Source organism: Ailuropoda melanoleuca, chromosome 14, assembly GCF_002007445.2.
Source record: "Ailuropoda melanoleuca isolate Jingjing chromosome 14, ASM200744v2, whole genome shotgun sequence".
Taxonomy (NCBI): domain Eukaryota; kingdom Metazoa; phylum Chordata; class Mammalia; order Carnivora; family Ursidae; genus Ailuropoda; species Ailuropoda melanoleuca.
This window is the reverse complement of record NC_048231.1, coordinates 101,445,826-101,453,490: the sequence shown is the minus strand read 5'-3', so window position 1 is coordinate 101,453,490 and position 7,665 is coordinate 101,445,826. Positions and strand designations below refer to the sequence as shown.

The window sequence follows — 7,665 nt, the reverse complement described above, 5'->3', positions numbered from 1 at the left end:
TGGGAGTCTTAGAATTCTGCCTACCACAGGTCTTCAGTTTTCACACCTGCATCAATTTTTTTAAGAGTTATTTACAGTCACCTTTCTTAAAATTCAATCTCCACATAAGATCAGAAAAGATTGTAAATAATAGTGATCTTTCATAGAGGAATCATGAAATGATGATAGAAACCAGAGGTTATTAGTTTCAGAAAAAGGACACATAAAGATATCATTTTTGAAGAAAAAATGGTTTTATCTGTTACAAATTGGTATTTCTAAACATTTTTTGGACAAAATATATAGAAACCTACCTAGTTGCTAAAGTTGAATAGAACTAAATATACACACAGATACAGACGTACGAGCACAAATAAAATGAGAAAGCTGAATAAAAGTGGCAAATTTTTGCAATGTAAGTATTTTGGTTATGATAATATACTTTAGTGGGTTTTTTTGGTTTTTTTTTTGACAAATGTTAACGTTGGGGGAAACTGGGTAAAATGTACAAAGCATCTCATTCATGTGGTCTCTTAGAACTGCATGTAAATCTACAATTATCTCAATAAAAATTTCAATTAAAATATTTATTTCCTTCTAATCACCAGGACATATAAAGGGGTTGTCTTGTTGGTTTTCCATCGAACCACAAACATTAGCATCAGCGCTCACAGTGGCAGCTGCCTGCCTTTTTCTGCTCCCTCCAAGCACAGAAAAGGACCCTTCCACTGCTGCAGAGGGCCGACTCTGACTCTCTCTGCTGTTATGAAATCCAGAGATTTAAAAAGTACTTATAATTGTAAAAAGCGCCTGTTTTGTTTCTGGACCCAAACCAGTGCAGTATTACTATTCTTTCCAGAGATTGTGTTTGAAATAATCTCCAGCCTAAATCACTACGACAGTCATTGTGCAAAACAGCTGAATTTGGCTTGGCAAAACATTATTTTTCTCAGGGTAATGCTGAGTATGCCTGCTATCTCTCTCGTGTGAAGTTGGCAGTTGGCACCTGGATTTTATTACCCTTTGTAATGCCCTTGCAAATCCTACCTGTCTGTAATTTAGCACAGCTACAATTTCTTGTTATGCCTATGTTTTAAACTTCAGCTTTTGTTTTCATTGTGTTTACAGTTTCTTGACCATTGTACAAGTCAGAAGTAACGATTTTCAATTTTTCTCTTCCACCTACTTTGGCTGCAACCTTGCCTGGGTCATACTTTATACTTCCTGCGTATCTTTTTGAATTTCAGAGGGGACTTAGGTAAAATGTGTCCCTTGAGTCTAGTAAACCCTGTCAGATAGATACTTTGACCCCTCACTTCCAGGTATGGGAACAGAAATTCTGGATAATTTTCTGAGCTAGTAAACAAGAGATCTTGACTTGAATGCCAGGTATTCTGATTCTAAACTGAGTGTCCCTCCCATGACAGCAATGATTGCCCGAGTGTAACAGACACTGCCTGGCCGACGGACTCGTTTGACCTTTGGGAGCAGGTGAAAGCCCACGCTTCGAGCCTCCCATGGTGGCCCCTGTTCCTTCCCATTCAAGCTCTTCATTAAAAATAGCATGATCCAGGACAGTTAAAATACCACACTGAAAAGCACAAGCTTCTCTTAAGCTTTACTTCCTTTTTGGCATATGGATTTTCAAAAATATTTACTGACAATAATATTTTAAGATCATCCTTCCTAAATTATTGACAAATTAGTTAATTAGTTCTGAAAATGCTTGCTCTATGGTGAGACAAGAATGTCTGGCAGTGCCGAGCCAATGATGACTAAATCCGTCTCATGGAAGGGATGAACGTGGGACTGAGCACAGGAGGGCTGTCAGTCAGTGATGGACAAGGCGGCAGTAAGTAGCTTGAAAGCAAATTCGCTAAAAGGTAAAATCCAGAAAAACAAATCATGCTAATTGCTTTGAATGCTGAGTTAAAAGATGATTTTCCTCTTTTGTTAAATCTTTTAACATTTCACATCTTCGTTGCAGGAACGTTTATGTCCTTTTCCGGGTATGTGACACAACTGTGCTAATAATGCCATTCTCAAGAAGGAAGGACAATTGCATTCCCCTCTGTGGATGAACTAAATCAGCCCTCTAGGCACGTTTTTGAAATCAGGCTATGATGCCCCCCAGTTACCAGTGTCTTAGATGGAACCTCATGAGAAGTCTGGAGAAGCATGGTACTGCATGTTTTCACTGTTGGGTTTTAGATGCAAGGTCAACTGTGTACTTTGTCCATTCGCAGGCTGAGGTATGCCCCAGACAGGGTCCCCCTGAGAACCAGCCTGGAGGCTGGAGTATGGAAATGAGGCTTCCTGTCCCGGCCCTGGTCCCTGGGGACAAGTGAGTTGGAGAATCTGTAAAAATGGGAACAGTAACAATGCTCCGCAGGGCTTTGCTACCTGGATTAGAGAAATAGGAGCTATAAATGCTTGTACCCCAGAATTCGATTTCTAGTAACCACTTACAGCTATGGCTTCTCCTAGCATCCATTTACAATGTAAAAATTAGGTCGTGTATAAGTGAATAGAAAATAATTATATCACTAGCATCCATATATCTACTTCCTAATTAAGAAAAATCACTACCTTTGCCCTTACTCTTAATATATAGAGCGCATCTCCTTCCCTTGACTGAGAGGGAACTATTTTCCTGAACATGGTTTTTATCAAGACCTCACTTTTGTTGACATGTCACTGTATGTGTAGTGAGACTATGTGTTTTTAGATTTCTTTGTACTGAATTTTACATAAATAGAATTATATTTCATGTGTTCTACAACTTGAGCTTCAGTTCACAATTATGTGTTAGAAGGTGAAAGTTGCATTGGGAAAAAATAGAAAAAGCACAGTGAGAGGTAAGGGGTGTCAGGAACAGCAGCATCAAGGGGCGAGGGCGTGCTGGGTGGCCCGGAGGGTGGTCAGGGTGGTTCTCAGGGGAATTACATAAAGCCAGGCGTGACTTCCATGCTCTGCCTACCTCTAGAAAGTCATAAATTCCCTTTGTTTGGGGGTTCTTAGTATTCCTTTTCTCTTGACAGAAAGTTAAGGGTTTTAATCAATTTTCTTTCTTTAAGAAAAAGATTTATTTATTTTAGAGAGACAGAGTGCGAGCAGGGGAGGGGCACAGGGAGAGAGAGAGAGAATCCCAAGCAGACTCCCCACGGAGTGCGGAGCCCAAAGTGGGGCTCGATCTCACGACCCTGAAATCATGACCTGAGGTCAAATCAAGAGTCAGACGCTTAACCCAGGGAGCCACCCAGGTGCCCCTAATTGATTTTTCTATTTGATCCAAACAGTTGTAGTTGTCTTTAGCCAGAGAACAGACGAAGTATCTAGACATCCAAACCACTAGAAATAAAGACTTCTTTCTTTCTCTATTATAAGATTTATTAAGTGCTTAAGACATGCTTTTCTAATTTTTATTTCCTCAATTATTTCTTTTTTTTTCGTATAATACCTTAGCAATTTCTGTGTCTCAACACGTTGAGTGCTTATGTCCTTGTGTTCTTGATGCACTTAGCGCAAGGTCATTAATTACAAAAATATTTATTGTGTTATTTTTCTTCCTGCCAGCGTTACCATAGATGCAGAGGATGATAAGGAGCCAGAGGGCCAGAAGCCTGGAGAGACCTCGGCAGGAGGGGGGCGACCTTGAGCACAAGCAAGCCCACGGAGGGCAGAGGGTGCTGCGGGCCCAGGCCGAGGTGGGGAGGCACCAGGCAGATTATTTTCTATCTACGGAAAGAAATGATTTAAAGTGGAATGTTCAAATATAGCCTTATTAGCCTGGTCACATGCAACCTGGTCAATCAGATTAAATCTTTTTATTTCAAACTGTTTCATTATTCTTATTTTAGAGTAAATCTTTCAGTGCCTTTTCAGCCATGCTTTCATTTCTCATCAGCTCGATGTGATGCCATAAGTATAACCTGAACCAGTTTTAGATATATGGACATTTAAGGAAAACGTTCCTACTGACGTTGGATTTTGCCGCACGTAACTTGGTTACTGGCAGACATGGAGGAGACGAGCGCAGTGGACGGAAACTGGCAAGGAGCCCTGGACGGGAAGGTCCCAGCCTGCAGACTGTCCTCTAACCAGCTGAACTTCCAAGGACAACCCACAACCTCTGGGAGCCTCAGCGTCCTCGCATATTGAATAAAGGTAACAATCAGTCTCCTCCTGCGATTCTGATTCAAATACAGGATATGAAAGTGTGATGCCAGAGTGACGCTTTCAAGGTTTGAATGAATTCATGTCCTTGCTTAACTGTTCAACATCTTGTCCTCTCATGTGGAATAAACTCTGGCGCCTTTCCTAGCGACCTGCGCAACCTGGTTCCCTCCCGCCCCACCCCTGTAATTCCTGACCTCCCCTCCCCCACCAGTTCATCCGGTGGGTCAGTAGACCCGTCTTCGCGCCCGCTCTTCCTTCGGCCTGGGTGCTTTGCTCCGGCATTTCATCCTTCAGGACTCAGTGCAGATGCTGCCTCTGAAGGGGTCTGTCCCTCCATGGGGGGCAGCGGGGGGCACTGGCTCTCGGCCTTTCAGGCTCGGGTCACACACCTGTTCGCAGGTGGCTGACCATCTAGGATGTGGGCCCCTTGCAGGCGAGGATTCTGTCCCTCTTGGCCACGGCTGCTGAGTTTCCAGGAGTCCCTAGCAGCTGTAAGGCATCTAATAAATGTGTCTCGAACATGAACCAGCCGTGGCTGTGAAGGCCTATTTAAAACTCAAGCATTATTCATAGCATTTTGACTATGTTTTTTTATAGTGTATTTGTTACCTAGCCTAACATGGTCAGAAAAGTCAGATGACACTGTCATTCAGATTCGGGGTTTGCTGTGGGGGGGTGGCCGAGCCTCTGCCGTAAGCCCAGCCACAGCCCGGGGTTCCTGTGGCTTGAAACCAGCCCTGGGCTGTGACACAGGAGCCTTGCCAGCTGCTGTCTTCCACCCGTTTTCTACATCAGGACAGTTTACCCACCAGCGTCCTCCGTGTTTTTCCGGAATTCCAAATTGAAAAGTGCATTTTAGGGATCGATACTGCGGCAGTGTCCGCGGTGCGGCTTCGGTCTGGAACCCGGTGAGGCTCCGGGCCCAGCGACGGCTGAGGGATGCTTCCTCAGAGGGAAACCTCTTCTCTGTGTAATGCTGTCAGCAGGAGATGCTTCGGTAATACATGGTAGTTACAAGACGCTCTCCATGGACATCAGGAATTCCCCTTAGTATCTCTAGTCCTAATCACACTCAGGCAGATTTCTGACTTAGACAATGAGCATCATATCACCACACAACCATATGGCCCTTGGCCATGCACAGATGGCTCAATATACGGCCTCCTTTGTCCTTGCCGCAGCGGTCAGTCACATAACGTAACTGCGGCCCAAAGGCATCAGGCCACAGGGCAATACAAGCAACACAAACATGGCTTCATGAGTTTGGATGCTCTTTTCTGCCCTACTTGCATTAAGTGATATATTCCTGAATTTCATTTATTCGACCTTTCCTTAGGCCTTACGCACCCCAGCTCACTGGCAGGCCACCACACTGTGGTACGTGGAGTAAATCAGTGGCACTCACTAGGCTCTGACAATGCATGCGTGTTTGACAGGTGCCTTGGGCTTCCGGAGAAGCTCGGATGGAGCCTTGCATGGTGGAAGGACTCACGCCAGGGTCAAACCGAGAAGTATTGGCCTCAGCTCATTGGCTTGGAAATGGCATAAATGGCAAAACTAATATCGACTCCGTTCTCAAAACCACAGGCATGCACCAGGCTGTGCTCTGGATTCCGTGGTCAGTGTCAAAGGGGCTGTGGTGGGTTAGGGACAGAACCAATGCCAACATTATTATCTCATGTTTTCGGTGGTCCTGGACTTGGGTGACCTCAGAGTTAGGACAGCAGTTGAGAGATGCTGTTAAGGACTCAAATGCTTTTTTGGGGGAGGCGAGGCTTCTGTTTCTGCTACATGAACATGTCAGTCTCCGCTAGTTATAGGACGGATGTAGAATTTGAGGTGTCACGTGCAGAAGGAAGACACCTGTGGAGAAGAGAGGGTGTTTTTTTTTCAATTTGATACCATGATTACGGAAGAATTTCTCCTCTAGCCACCTTACAACCTTTCCAGTAGGACTGGGCCATGTACCCACATGACTGCTGGAAGAGGCGCTGGAAGGAAGACTAGCTGCCATATTTGGTCTCTGAGGTCAGAGACAGGCACTGCTGGAGAGAGGAGGGGCATGGGCAACAAAGAGTGTCTGTCCCATGAGCGTCGGGCACTGTGTTTCTCTCTGGAAATATGCTTAAGAACAAAATGTAAGATGCAGCCAAAGAGCTTATGGGCAAGAGGGAGAGATGCATCAGTAAACAGGAAACTGCATTCAGAGTGATAAATGAGACCCACGGTAGGGACCCAGGGAAAGACAGAAACATTNCGGGTCACACACCTGTTCGCAGGTGGCTGACCATCTAGGATGTGGGCCCCTTGCAGGCGAGGATTCTGTCCCTCTTGGCCACGGCTGCTGAGTTTCCAGGAGTCCCTAGCAGCTGTAAGGCATCTAATAAATGTGTCTCGAACATGAACCAGCCGTGGCTGTGAAGGCCTATTTAAAACTCAAGCATTATTCGTAGCATTTTGACTATGTTTTTTTATAGTGTATTTGTTACCTAGCCTAACATGGTCAGAAAAGTCAGATGACACTGACATTCAGATTCGGGGTTTGCTGTGGGGGGGTGGCCGAGCCTCTGCCGTAAGCCCAGCCACAGCCCGGGGTTCCTGTGGCTTGAAACCAGCCCTGGGCTGTGACACAGGAGCCTTGCCAGCTGCTGTCTTCCACCCGTTTTCTACATCAGGACAGTTTACCCACCAGCGTCCTCCGTGTTTTTCCGGAATTCCAAATTGAAAAGTGCANGGTAGGGACCCAGGGAAAGACAGAAACATTCAAGAAACACACCTGGCCCAGTTCTGGGGGCACACTTTGTACAGGTGGCTTTTCCCAAGAAGGTAACCTCAAGTGTAAACCCAGGAGATGCAGTTCTTGGCCACATGAACAAAGAGGGATCCGAGTAAGAAGGCAGGTAAGAGGCTGAGCCACGGAAAGCATCCACGTATAAAACGCTCACGGGTCGTGTGTAAGAGCCTCCTGCCAGAATGAGCTGTGGCTCAGAAGCACGTGGAGTCCACGTGGGGCCTGAGACGCGGGCTCCGGCATGTGCTTCCCAGACCCCTTCCCACCTCGGGGACCGGCAGGCTGCTATNAGGAGGGGCATGGGCAACAAAGAGTGTCTGTCCCATGAGCGTCGGGCACTGTGTTTCTCTCTGGAAATATGCTTAAGAACAAAATGTAAGATGCAGCCAAAGAGCTTATGGGCAAGAGGGAGAGATGCATCAGTAAACAGGAAACTGCATTCAGAGTGATAAATGAGACCCACGGTAGGGACCCAGGGAAAGACAGNTTTCCTTAGGCCTTACGCACCCCAGCTCACTGGCAGGCCACCACACTGTGGTACGTGGAGTAAATCAGTGGCACTCACTAGGCTCTGACAATGCATGCGTGTTTGACAGGTGCCTTGGGCTTCCGGAGAAGCTCGGATGGAGCCTTGCATGGTGGAAGGACTCACGCCAGGGTCAAACCGAGAAGTATTGGCCTCAGCTCATTGGCTTGGAAATGGCATAAATGGCAAA

At 45.9% G+C, this 7,665-nt stretch overlaps 1 long non-coding RNA gene across 1 annotated transcript in view; it reads left to right on the top strand.

The window, feature by feature from the left end:
- The first annotated feature begins 3,892 nt into the window (after positions 1–3,892).
- Positions 3,893–7,665, top strand: part of LOC109489956 — a 6,682-nt gene continuing 2,909 nt past the window's right edge. Inside the window, exons 1-2 of the long non-coding RNA XR_002143123.2 lie at positions 3,893–4,146; positions 5,595–5,776. This is a non-coding gene — a long non-coding RNA (uncharacterized LOC109489956). The remainder of the gene's footprint in view (positions 4,147–5,594; positions 5,777–7,665) is intronic.